This window comes from Mauremys reevesii, linkage group 5 (assembly GCF_016161935.1).
Source record: "Mauremys reevesii isolate NIE-2019 linkage group 5, ASM1616193v1, whole genome shotgun sequence".
Lineage (NCBI taxonomy): Eukaryota > Metazoa > Chordata > Testudines > Geoemydidae > Mauremys > Mauremys reevesii.
This window is the reverse complement of record NC_052627.1, coordinates 103273403-103287949: the sequence shown is the minus strand read 5'-3', so window position 1 is coordinate 103287949 and position 14547 is coordinate 103273403. Positions and strand designations below refer to the sequence as shown.

General features: G+C 37.8%; 1 long non-coding RNA gene across 1 annotated transcript in view; it reads left to right on the top strand.

Moving 5' to 3' along the window:
* LOC120405809 overlaps nucleotides 1-8696 on the top strand; it is a 93307-nt gene extending 84611 nt beyond the window's left edge. Inside the window, exon 3 of the long non-coding RNA XR_005598902.1 lies at nucleotides 8468-8696. This is a non-coding gene — a long non-coding RNA (uncharacterized LOC120405809). The remainder of the gene's footprint in view (nucleotides 1-8467) is intronic.
* Nucleotides 8697-14547: the final 5851 nt, after the last annotated feature.

Genomic DNA, 14547 nt, shown 5'->3' with positions numbered 1-14547 from the left:
AAAAGGTGTATGAGAGTATATCATTAGAGTGTGTCTCTATGTATAGCTAGTTATATCTTTATACATACAGATATAGATATGGGTAGTTATTGATGAGCAACATTAATTTATAGAGTGGCAGCTATTAAATAAGTCAGAGTTTACCCAGGATCATGTGAGCTGTCATTCATTCTTCCAGCCCTTAGATTAGGAAATAACTTTGATATCTGTGTTGCTTCTGTTGGCTAATATTGGAATTTTAGCGGGAATCTGCTGGTATATGTGAACTGTGTGTAGTATGGGCATATCAAGCTGATCCCAGTTACCACATCACACCACTAATATAGATTAGCTGTCATCGAAAATCACAATATCATTATGAAAGCAGCAGCTATTCGTTTATAAGCGCATGGCAAGTTTGTAATCTGGCAGAAACTTCAGAAAACATGAAATTAAAATACTAGCTTATCTAACACTTTAATCATGATTTGCTCTTGGTAAACCCATGCTGGCTATGAGTGCTCACCCCTTCATCCTCCAGGTATTTGCAAATTGAATGTTTTATATATTGCCCTCGTAACTTTCCAGATATTTGTCAGGCTGACTGGTCTATAGTTCCCTGACTCCTTCTTCTTTCCCCCCTTTTTAAAGATAGGCTTTACGATAGGCTCCTCTATCAAAGAGGGCTGCACAGAATATATAGAACTGATGATTCCACAGCTTCTGCCATTTAGGTGAGGTAAGGAAAGGGGTAGGATTACTATTTAGACAATTACATTGTAAGAAGACTGAAAATAGGTTTTAAAATGTAATAAATGTGCAAGTTGCACAATATATTTTATGAATATAAACCAATATTATGCCTTTATTAATCTTTATGTTTAATTTGTGGCTTAATTCTAGGCCTTATTTGTTCAAATTAATTATTTGAAATTTTAGTTGTAGCTCAGTTATGAATAGCTACAGTACTTTCTCCCTTTATGCTACTTAATAGCTATTTAATACATGCTTCTCCAGGGATTTGAAACTAGCCCTTATGATCATGGAGTTTGAGATACAGAATGATATGTGGAGTATTAACTCTTCTGCTTAATGAAGCATTTCAGATGATCTACTTTTCATGAACTATTTACCAACAACTGAGATTGGGTACCTAGTATCCTCATAGATAGCAGGTAGCAAGTCTGAAAAGCAGTTTCTCCTAAAAAAACTCAGTGGTCATTTTTTTAGTATATATAGCTTTGATGCTATGCTGAAATAGCAGCAGCTAATAAGATATAAGTGGTGTTTTGGTGTATTGCCATTGATACTAAAGTGGAATATGTTATTGAATTATATTTTTTTACTTTCAGTTAAATATGTGTATCCTTTGGGTGGGCTAGAGTTTATTTCACTGCCCTTCTCCTAGTGCCTAAAAACACTTTTCCTATGGAAAAGCACATAGAGTCCCAGAATTCAGCTATTGAGGATTTTCAGAAAGGATTACAGAGGGTCAACCTCCCCACAATTAAGCCCGAAAGGAATTATCTTAATTTTTAAGTACCAACTTTATCAAATCTTATAAAGAAACATAAATAACAATTTCTACAACATAACATGGCAACTTTGTAATCCACATACATTATCTTCACAGTTATGTATGTGCATAAATAAAGGAAACAAATTTAATTTAAACAGATCAGTCCCCACAGAAACACAATGAGAAGTAACTCAGAGTTCTGTATTACTGGACAGGACACCACTCCTTGATTGCTGTCTTAGGGACTGATCTTTTGCCCACTGAAGTCAATGAGAATGTTTCTGTTTACTTCAGTAGATGCTGGATCAGTCCCTTATAGAGTTGCATATGTTACCAAACATTTTGACTGCAAGTAAAGCCTTGAGATGGCAATTCCATTTGACTCTGGAAATATGGGTAAATGGAGTCCCGTAACAACAACTAACTACTCTGGAATATCAAGGGAGAACATACACTTAGATGGATAGAGGACTTATGTATCTCTTACTTTAAACACTTAAAATATCCAGAAGGTAGTCTTAAAAATAATCTAAGAGGGCCCACACTAACTCCACTTAGGAATCTGCCAGTGCTTCATCAGGGTAAACTTCTCAGTTAAGAGGAATTCTATTTTTATATTTAGTGTTAGTTTTTCTGAAGTAGAATGTTATCCACAATAACAAGGAGGAAAAACATTTTTAGTTGTTGCACAGTTCAATTTTTTCCACTAGAAACATTTTTTTAAAATGTATAATGATAATCATTACATACAAGAAGAACATTCTGATTCATGAATGATTGAAAACTGTCTTGTAATATGTTAGTAAGTTTCTGTTGTTTCTCTCTTTGGGGTCAAGTATATTGAAGACTGCAAAAGATTATCCATTTAGATTGTAGAGACATTATCCAAAAGACTGCACCCGGATTGACTTAGAGGTTAATAATATTTTTCTGGATTTCTAACTGCCTTTACCTTTTAGAGTATTAAAAAACCACAACATTTAAATTACATCTAAGGAGTTAATTGTCATAGTGGAGAAATGTCCAGATATTTTTGATGAAAAATGCAGCATTTTTTTGACAATAACTACATAGATTTCACGCTTTGGTGAACATCAAGTCTTATTGTCCTCTGAGGTGTAAATACTGATCTCAGGTTTCACTTCTATTAATATTTACCTCTTGTGATAATCAATCTGCATGTTCCCTTTAACTGATACAGAGCTAGATTCATCATTGTCCTGTCATCATTTACACCAGTGCAAAGACTGGGCAAAATGCCACCATTCTGGTTTAATAGCAGGTTACACCTACTATGTGCTAATGTAAATGACAACGAAAGGTGCAGAACAATGGTGAACTGGGTCTCCATATCTCTCTATCATGTATTTATTTCTTAAAGATGTTCTTCCAATGCAATTTTAATTATACCTTCATATTCATCTTAAGAGGTAGCCTATTTAAGTCCAATTAGTGTGATTTGTGACCCCTGTTTTCAGTCTCCGATCCAATTTCAAAGTTCACACAGTAAAAAGTAACTAGCCTGGGAACAAAAGTTTCTTTCATTTTGAGGAATAATAGTTGTTCTGCAATTATTATGAATGGTTAACCTGCTTTGAAATCCCTTGGCCTCCTGTAGCTGATCTCATGAGTAACTAAAAGGCCTTTTTCTAATAAAAGTGCTTTAAACTAATAATTTTCATGGTCTCACTAGAGGTTTCTGTCAAAGCTTTTAACAATTACTGTGCCACATCCCAAGTTTACTAGTAGATTTGTACTGGGAGTTTGGCAGTGTTAATGGTTGCATTCCTTTCATGACAGTTGAAATTAATGGGTACAAACAAAATCTTCAAGAGAAATGAAAGTTGAAACTACAGCTAAATGAGCTCTAATAGTCCTAAGCAGAACAACATGGAAAAAATTCTACAATGTAATTAAGAATTACAGCTGCTTGGCTGGTTCTAGGTAATTGTTTCTTCCCCTGGCAGAAGTATTCAAAGCTTTCCTATTTCCAAAGTAAATTACATTTGCCAACACTTTTTCTCACTGCAGTTAAATTTCTTAGTCTTTCAAAGCATAAGTCATTCCTTCCAAAATAATCTCTTTATGGCATGCAGGTCATCCATAAGACAGATCTCTTAATGATTCTTTCTTCTTGTCCCTAGGTTTTAGTGAAGCAAAGTTGTTCTTAGATAGATTATACCAAAAAAGAGGAAACATTAGGTTTTCCTAACTGTTACTAGAATCATGATGACCTGACATTTGTCTACCTGCTTAGTGGCGAAGGCATAAAAAGAATGCTGGAGAAGTGGTAATTTATAGCTGGAGACCATTAGATTTTCAGAAACAGTTGTATTGCAGCTACTGTCTTAAAGCCCTTTTAGTCTCTTGTGGCAATAAAGTGAAGTCTAAAATACTAAGGACTATTTTATATATGAAATTATGTAATCTTGGCTGAAGTATTTATTTCTTATTTTATGAGAAATGTTTCTCTTGTTTTGCTCATTCAGAGCAATGATGGTATGCAGGGGTCATTGTTACAAGAGAGCTCTATAACTGTATATATGTAAATAGTTCATATAGAAGGCGCCTGCAGATGATACTCCAGAATATGTACCAAAACTCCTTCTTGAGTTTGTAGGACCAATAAAATTTCTTGTTCTACACTGCAAATGGCTTTCTCTCTGCAGCTCTTTACATTAATGCCTAACAGAGAGATTAAGCCTGTGTGTGTGCTCAAGTGATCATTTAGGTTAATACTTGTGGTTATTGATTTGCAGTAATCCAGGTACCCAGGTTCTATTTTCAAGATCTGAGGCTTTACTGATTTTTCAGTCTCATGTACCTTGTGAAGTCATTTACACCTTTGGGCAAAGTGGATATAAAATGCTACTAGTGCTAGAGAGTAGATAATTCTGATTTGGTAGCATCTTATACCTTGTTGCATAAGTATACAAACATTTGAAAATGTCAAAATTAAATGTTTGAGAGGGGTTGGAATTTTTTTAGGGGTTGTTTTTGTTTGTTTGTTTTCAGACCAAAATAATTGGCTAAATTGACACAGATTCATGAAATATTTTGATGTCACTTAATCTGTATTTTTCACCAAAAACAAGTTTTGCCAAAAAAAGTTTTGCCCAGCTCTACTGCCAACAGCAAGGATAAGAGCCTGCTAATTATCGACAGCTAACAGAGTTGCTACTTTAGTACAAATTGTAGGTGCTTGTGTTGCAGGTCTTAGGATCTATCCCCTTAAATTATGTCATGGGGGTCTACAAACGTGTCTCCACACTTTCATCACAGCAGGATAACTCAGATAGAGAAGAGGTAGGGAACACATTTACAGGGAAAAATGACAGATGAAATTCCTATAAACCTCTACTCAAACTGGCAATGGCAGAGATGCCTCCTGACTGCTTTATAGAAAGGGAAGTCCCCAGGGCTACAGTATACCCAGGTTAAGGCGTACATGATGGGGGAAAACTACTGTAAAAACAAAAAGAGTAACCATATTTAAAGAGCGAAAAGATCACTAACATTACTAGCAAGAGTCAGATTCTCTCCTATGGCCTAATTCTACTCATCACATGGAACAGGAGGCCATCTGAAAAAAATCATGGTATTTATGATAGTGTGACTGTGGTGGCCCCAATGCCTCCCACACATTGCATAAAGGAGTTGTGACTGATATTCTAGCCTTTTTTTACTGAAATAGTGTGTGTGGCGCTCCTAGGCTGAAGGGGCAATTTTGCTCTCTGCTGTACTTGAACCATATAAAGCCCTATATCTCTAGAGTGAAGTAAGATCACATTCTGTTCTCAGTTCATTGTCTTTATGTGACATAGGCTTCTCAGATAGGTGGGTGATCTTATGTACTTCATGTTAGCTAGACATAGCTCATAAATAAGTACAGTGACATGTCTTAAGCAGAGCTGGGTGAAATCTTTCACACCATTTTTTTAAATCCCACCAAAAATGCAGGTTTCATGACACCAAAACATTTTGTAAATTCATGTCAAATTTTTTTTTTGGTTAAAAGAAAAAAAATCTAAAAAAAAATGAAGAACAAAACAAAAAAACATTTTCACATTTTGAAACAAAACATTTTGGGGTTTTTTGGTTGAAAAATGACATTTCATTTCAAAATTTCCTTTAATTTCATTCACCATTCAAAAACATTTTAAAATGCTCAAAATCAAACCAAAATGTTCCAGGTTTTATGAAATGTTTCATCTGTAAAAAAATTATCCTAATTTTTAAAACTTTAGATTTGCTGACAGTTTCATTTTTGGCTTGACCAGAATTTTTTTTTTCTAAATTGCCTATTAACACTAAATCTGTGTGAATAATGGACTTTTTGGTTCAGGAAACCTTACTTTGAATTGCTGCACGTTTGTAGGTTTTGTCAGATACTTAACATTATTTTTAGGACACTTTTGTGTTTTAATTTTTGCATCAGAAGCTCGATTTACTCAATGCTGTAGTCACTTCTGTCCATACTCACTAACATTACTGGTACACAATTATTTTGAGGGCTTCTCAAAACGTAAGGCTAATGGTATTGGCTAGAGTCAAGCAAAACAGGGGCAAGTGCTGAGTTCATCACCTAAGTCTGCCAGTGCAGCTCATTTGTGATCTGATGCTCCTGGCTGTTCCAGCGCTGGGTGTCTCCTAAATACAGACTGTTGTGCAAGGGGAGGGTGTCCCCTCCCAGATTAACAACACAAAAGTCATTTTATGTAAATTCTAAAAGCATCTTTAAGTCCAAGACTCTAATGATACTTTTCATTGACCCATTGCATCCTGTAGCCCCTGTTCTGATGCTTTGGAGGCTACATATAAAAAATGAGCAAATCTATAAAATTTGAACAAGTCCAATGAGTTGCAGGAATACAACTCAAATAATTTGGTGCAGATACAAAAAGGGAATTATTCCAAGTTAATTAGTTTAGTAACAATCTGGGTGACATTGAAATAAGGGGGAGCTGTCAGAACAGTACAAGCTTGAGTTAAACAATTTTTGCTATGGACAGATATGCAAGTTGTTTTTTAAAGGGAAAATCAGACAATTCATAACATTAATATTACAAGTAAAATGGAGAAGTCAACTGAAAAAAGGGGATATTCAGGCTTCACTGACCAATGTGCTTTATGTTTAGTACACTCACCAAACAAATATTGAAAATATGCACAGTGCAGGTAGTACAAAGAATCTCAGATAATAACCATCAGCTGTATTTACGTAGTATCCTTGAAAAGCATGTTGTAGGGTGCTGTACAATTAATCACAGAGTTATCAATTTTCAACAACTGTAAGCTTAGTAAATATAATAGGGCAGATACTGTTCTGTGCCAAGATCCATGTGGTATAGAATGTGTGAGGGGCATCAGAGAGACATAGGTCTGATTGTCTCTAGTTCCATCAAAAGTTAGTGCTCGGGTTCTAACTTACACCAATTGGCCATGCCCCCCTCCCCTTTGCAGATCATATGGTAGGTGAAAATTGCCAGGGGAAGGAGGTGGGTTGGACAGAGGGCTAAAAAGATTAACTGGGGAGCAGGGAGGTAAGTGGGTTTGTTGGGAAGACAAGTTGAGGAACATCTACAGAGGCCAAGGAACATCCCAAAGTTTCATTTAAGAATAGAGCTGGTTTGGAATTTTTCTGATGAAACGGTTTTTTGTCAGAAAGTGCTAATCCATGAAACCTGAAAGTTTTCTCACAAAAGAGGTGGTTTTGCCAAGATTTCTTAGGTTCACGGTGGAGTTCTTGCTCAAAACCGGAGAGTGAGAGAGACTTGCAGCAAATAGCCTGCTGGTTATGGCACTCAGCTGGAATAGGGGAGAACTACATTACTACAGCCAATGTCATTAGCAAAAATATCCTCACCCTTCCAGCTCTGCATCAATAATGGGATGACAGGTGAGCAGGCTAGATCCCTAAACCTTTGAAGGGCCTTTGTAGGAAGGGAAATATTGACAACTTCTGAATCAGGGGCGGCTCTACAAAGTAGGCTGCCCCAAGCAGCGTGGAGCGCTGCGCCGCCCTTCCCCAGTCCCGCGTCGGGTCCCCTCTTCCCAGTCATGCCTGCGGGAGCTCAACCGGAGCCGCGGGAAGACGGGACCCGCCGCAGGCATGACTGCGGCAGGTCTGCTCGTCCCGGGCTCCGGTGGACCTGCCGCTGGCATGCCGGCGGGAGCTCCACCGGGGCCAAATGCCGCCCCCCCGGGAAACGGCCGCCCCAAGCGGGCGCTTGGCCCGCTGGTGCCTAGAGCCACCCCTGCTTCTGATATCCTTTGTATCTGTGGTTGTTATGATAATTTCTTCTCCAGTTCCTTCAGACACTCTCCCTGACTGAGACTCTTACAGTTTACTCACATCTGGCCCCTACTTTTCATTCTGTAAAACTAAGAACACTTACAATCAACCCCAATCCCCTGAAAAAGCACAACAGGAGATAAAGCTCTTCTCTAGTTACTCTGAAAATGTATTATACAGATAACTTCAAAGGATATAGGGACAGATCCTCAGCTGATGTAAATCAGTGTTGCTCCATTAACTTTAGTGCCATTATGCTAATTTGCACCAGCTGAGGATCTGGCCCATAATTTATAATATATACAACAAACGTGTTTCAAAATGTGTAATATTAACTAATAAATATATCTCTGGCATTTGGAAATATGCTAAGTATTGCACCACTTAGTCCTGAAACCTTTTTTAGTGGAGCAGTTAAGCTTAAAGCTATGACTGCTTCATGTAAACTCCTGATTCATAGTGGCAATCCTTTCAATGTATGCATTATAGCCAACATATCTAATATTAATGAATATTAAAAATTTAACTGATGACTAAAATAGGAAAATTGCACCTTTTGTGGAGAACACGTTCTAACACAGTTGCATGCAATGTATGGAAAGGGTAACTTAACATTGGACTATAGGATTAAGGTTTTATTAAAGCCATTAAAGCCCCATCTCTTCTTACTGCAGTGAAAAGGATCAAACACACAGCCTCCTCTCGTCTAGGAGAAAAGAAAAAAGAGTGGAAATGGTGCTTGGATCTGCGGTCTAGAGAGTTGATGGACAGGTAAAAGAGGACTTGGAAGTAAGAAGAACAGAATATATTAAGTATCAAGAGACTGCAGGGGAGAGTGTGAAGGACAAATACTGAAAACGAACTGCTCCTGTGCTGATACTTTTTGACTGTAACAGAGATAAATGCCTGATATTTAATATAAAAAAAACCACACACTTCAAAAATTAGCTTGCCTTGCTTGTGTGTTTGAAAGATACAGTAGTAAATTTCTCAGTTTCCTGGCTTTTTTCTTACTCTGTTGTCTGCCTAAGAATAATTTTTATCTCAAAATGGGAAGCATTGGCAACCAAACCCCAAACAAAGAAACAAACAAAGACTTAAACAGGAATGGCATACATTAATAAGGAATATGTACTTAGGAATGTGAATGGAAACTTTAAATCATCATTCAACAAAGTTATAATGGAATTTCAGAAATTACAGTATAGTAGAATCTTCCAAATGAGAAAGAAAAAAATATACTATTTATAAATGTGGATTTTTTTAGCCCTGAAAGATCAGTATGCTACTGTATTATGTTGTAGAGTTCATTTCTTACTATGATCCCAACTATTTAGCAACAGAACTATTTTTTAAAATCTATGGCTTCTATATCAGATTCTCCAAAAAGACAACACAATTTAAAGTTATTGACCTTCTACAAAATAAAGCAGGTCCCATTTATTAAGCCCAGGCAGGCAGAATGTACAGCATGTATTATCCCTTATGCTAGATAGAACAGGAGATCTGAACTGCCTGACCAGCTCATCTTAGACACAATTCTGCCACCTGTACTCATACTAAGGGACTACTTGTGGAATAAAGTACAGTGTGAATCAGAGTGACAGAACTGGGACATGCATTATTATTTTAGTGATTATTAGAGGAATGACTAGTATCTTCTTACTCATTTCTTGCTTTCTTTCACCTAATCACAATGACATTAGTAGTCACCGTCAGCTCAAACAAGATTAGGTACCATGTACTTGGGAACACAACATTTAGCACCCAAACATGAGTTTCTGAGGCCAGTTTCTGCTCTCAAATGCACAAGTGTAATTCTAGAATAACTCCACTGAAGTCACTGGTGTCACACCAGTGTAAATCTGAAGCGACTGTGGGTGAAATTTGGTTCATCTTATCAGTAACAGAGTATGTCTAGTACAGAGTAACAGAAACATCTGCAGAGGGATAAAAAAAAGTGGTAGAAGGACTGTAAGAAATAATTTACTTTGGCATGGGAGGTGGAGTGGAAGGAAAGAGGAAGAGAAAGATATGTTACTGTTATTTGGTATGAAGACAGTTAGCAAGTCTCTAGCTTTTTATCAAACGGAGTAATCCTCCATCCTGATGGCATTTAAGGCTCTGAAGGGAGCCCTCTGTCTCAGAAGGAGTTACATTATGAGTGTATTACGTGGGAGGAACATATTGAAAGTCTAGGCATTACTTGATAACCTGATGGGGCTCTGCCAAGTCTTTTTATTTAATCCTGACCAGAGATAAAGAAGAAGGCTATTGTTGTTTTCCTTTTGCAGGAATGGAATTTAGGCCCTTAGCTTATACTATGTTAAGAACATTTTCCCCCCCTTGAGGTTCAAGTAAGGAAGCTGCAGATCTGTTTTTGACCTTGAGCATTTTCAAAACTTCTACAATAATTGAGTTCAAGTAGTTAAAGTCTAGGGCACAATTTCTTCTAAAATGAAGTCATGCTTTCAAATAGTGTTAAAGCAACAACAAACTAAAATTCATTTTGTTAGGATATGCTGGAGCAGTAGCTGAAAAAGAAAAGCAAAACGCAGGAATGACAGAGAAACTAAATCTTGGGTTTATTTTGGTTAAGTGTTATTATGTCAAGATGCAGTAGATGGTGCTGATGGGCTGGAAGGCATAAATTCATATATTTTAGGGCCGTATTCTGATGGAGATAGTTTATGAAAGGTGAGTGTTAAAAAAGACACTATTTTGTTTAAAAGACTCTAAATTGTATTTATGATTCACAAATCATTATTAATTCATTTGGTATTCATTAGCTATTTATGAGAATATCATGCTATAGGTGCTTCCATAAGAGATCCATTGAGGTGGAGATCAGGATTTTGGTGTAAAGATATATGTATATAAACATAAATGGAAATGGAAAAGAATTATTTTAACGATGGAAGAATCTGGGTATAGATTATAAAAGGATGTTGCACAGCACATTGATTACAGTATTAACTCTATTAGTGCTGTGCATGTGTGCTTATTGCCATTCTTCAGCACATTCAGTTGATTCATTCTGACAAACTGATCTCTTCCATATTTCAGTGCCATAAAAATGCTGAAAATATACTGCTGAGCTAGCCAGCCTGTAACAGCAATAGTGTATGTCTGCTAGAGTCCCATCAAATTAATTGCATCCCCTCAATTCCACAAAGATAACAGGGGGGAAATAATTCCTCATCCACACCCACTAAAAATCTAGGCAACTTGTCTGGAGATTTATACACACAGCTCAGTGAGATTATACCCAACCCAAACACAGACATTGTGTTCTGAAAATTATAAATTGACAAATAGTAATAACAAAACAATTAATAATACATATTGTGGCAACTATTATCGCACACATGGAGCACAATATGACAGATCTTCAACTGCCAACTTCTAAGCGAGGCAAACGTTACCTCAAAAGTAGATACCTCAGAAGTAAAAGAGAATAAATCAGCAGGACTCAGAAAATATTTATCTCCAGCATCACTTGTATTCTCTTAGTGAGGATGTAAAAGATGGGCAAATCTGGTAAGTTTGGGAATTTTAAAGAAACCTCTAGACTTTTTTCCCTCTACCTAATTTAATAAACTAAGAGCTGCAAAGACCAGCATACATTGGGGCTAAAATGTTTCTTAAATTTAAAAATCTATTACAATACATGCATGACATACCATAACAATGTTCCTAATTATGGCTGTATTGTCACTTTACTCACAATTCACACTTATTCCATGGCTCCTCATTTTTAAAAAAAGGCTGTGTATGATCTGGGATGGGAGGGAGTAGAAGATTCCATGCAGGTGTTTCACAGAAAGCTTATACATAATATGTCTATGTGAAATAGCTCAGTACTGCCAGTAAGTGTAGGATATAGTCTACTTTCTTTACGTCTTCTTAACTGGGATCCTGAATCTTCACATAATAAGTGAATTTTCCTGTTCACCCTACTGTGTGTTCATTTCCACTCCTCATCACTTACCTATTCAGCACACACTAGGAGCTTCATTACCAAGTTCTGGAGGCTGTTTTGACCTATTGGCTATCTTGCTACTGGTGAGGCAGCAAAAGAATTGCTTTAACTCAACAGAACTCACTCTAGTAGCACCTTATCCAGACCATCGATGTGGCAGGACTCACATAGCAATGGAGTCTTTGGCACTGCTCTCCATTCTGCCTGCCCCTGCTCCACCTCATGCTGGTGTCACAGTTGCTAACTTTCATGCAGTAAATAAGCACCCCAACTTTCACAATAAGCCAGAAATCAAGCTTATCCCATTTCAAAACGAGGATAAAACAAGCCAGTCCCTAAGAACCCCAACACTGTATTTGACTATCCCTGGTGTGCAATCTGGGATTGTGGTGGGCCCACTGTGCACCCCTGACTCTCTTCCCCGCTGCCCCGCTTACCCCTTGCCCCTGCTTGCCCCCTCTTGCCCATGCTTCCTGGGAGCCAATAAAAAAAAAAAAAAGGAAGAAGCAACAAGCTACAACAGGTGCAAGCCAAAAACTAGCCAACAAGCAACTCACAAGCTAATTAAGCCAAAAACAAGCCCAATTTCTATGTTTTTTTTCACGGGTTTGGCATGTCTGGCTGGTGTTCATGAAGCCACCACAAAGCTAACTACAGCAACCACTTCTAATCCTATCCACTCATCTTAAACACAGCTGAGCCATGCTAGTTCTGTTGCTAGGGGGGGTCTTCCATAGTCATGTAAGAGCAGATAGGACTTAAGCAAGATTTAAGTGGCACACAGGGCCTGCTGTAAAAGGATGTTTTTTTCCTTCAGTGTATATCAGTTAGGATTTTGGTCAAAGTGTCAAATGATTTTTATTATGCATATTCTTGAGCCTGACTATATTTTATTTTTTTAGAAAGCAATTATTAAATAGGTCTTTTGGACTAGGATTGAAGAGACCTGCTGTGCCCTCTTAGATGACCTGGGGCAAGTCACTTGATCCCTTGGTGCCTCCGCTTTCATTCTCAGGAACATAGGCATAATGATATTCCATTCTCTACTGTACATGTTTTGAAATATATGGATGAAAACATGGGCTGTGATTCTGACAACAATGAAGCACAATACACATGCCTGAGTTAAGCATCTGTATGTTTGCAGAACTAGAGTCTAATAGCTAAATATTATTAGACTAGGAAAAGGTTACATAGTTATAGTTCATCTACACTTTGCTCCTGACTGGGTGGGTAGCACTGACTTGGTGTGTAGGTGTCCCTTACATTTTCAATTACATTTTTTCACCCCAGTGATCATAGGCAGCGGCGGCTCCAGGCACCAGCGCTCCAAGCGCATGCCTGGGGCGGCAAGCTGCGGGAGGCACCCTGCTGGTCGCCGTGAGGGTGGCAGTCAGGCTGCCTTTTGGCAGCTTGCCTGAAGGAGGTCCGCCGGTCCCGCGGATTCGGTGGTAATTCGGCGGCGGGTACGCCGAAGCCACGGGACCGGCGGACCTCCCGCAGGCACGCCGCCGAAGGCATCCTGCCTGCCATGCTTGGGATGGAAAAAAAGCTAGAGCCACCCCTGATCATAGGTAAATCAAACAGCTCCTACATTTGTTTTTACATATGAAAGGAGAGTTAAAGGCAGTCCACTGGAGAGGATTTTGTTCTTTAAAACTGTGGCAAAGCCATTTCTGGGGGATGAACCGCCTTAAACAGAGGTAGCCAAGAAAGTCTAAAACAAATTTCTCTCTTTGACCCTACTGGTAGTTTCCTAATCTGTTTTTAGGAATATATTATTATGCTTGTGCACAAAGAGAATAATTTGATTCAAAAATATTTAGATTTCTTTCTCCACTCCCTGTATTTAGTTAGATGTTTTATATTTAAATTAATTAAATACAGTAGCAGATGCTGAGTCTGTCTGTGCTATTGTGTCTTTGTCAGCAGTTTACTTTTGGTTTTCCCATTTAATTAAATAGGAAACAGTGAGTGGTTTAAGCACCACTATGCAGCATACATAGGACACATAGGACAAACAGCACCTGCCTCTGTGTATACAGTCTACTTATTGAACGTAATTAATATACATATACATATAGCATGTGTGTGTATATGCTGGTGAGAGTTATTGCCTTACCATTGTGCCTTGTAATTCTTGTTATTTTTGGACACTCTGACTCCTTATCTTGAGTTTTCTTCAGTTTATTTACTGAATTTTTAGTCTGCTTGTTCTGGTTTAAGAATCTCCTGAGCAAGCAGATTGAAAATTCAGTAAACAAGCTGAAGAAAACTTGAGATAAGGAGCTGAAATATCCAGAAACAAGAGCTGTAGAGCACAGAAGGCAGAACTAAATTCTGAACATCATGGATTTTGCACAGTGCACGAAACTCTTCTCCCTATATTGCAAATAAATTCTACCACACAACAATTACAGCTTTTAGCCTACATATGTGTAAAATATAGGTATCAAGAGAAAGTCATACGTACACACTGGACATCATCTATATCATTGGCTTCATATTTATTAATCTTTTCATATCACATCCTTTGCTATTATATGTATTCTGCATCATTGTCTCACTCCCATTGCATCTTAGGATTTGTACCTGGATCTGTTTTTGTCCTGGAAAACAAACAGTGATGCCATAACATTACGTTGCTATCTTCTGAGGCAGTGTTCTATTGCAAACTGCGATCCTCCCCCCCCCACACACACACATAAGAAAAGGCTTAATATGTTTATTTTCCCCTGAAAAAACTGAGATGGTGGAAATCCTAACATAACA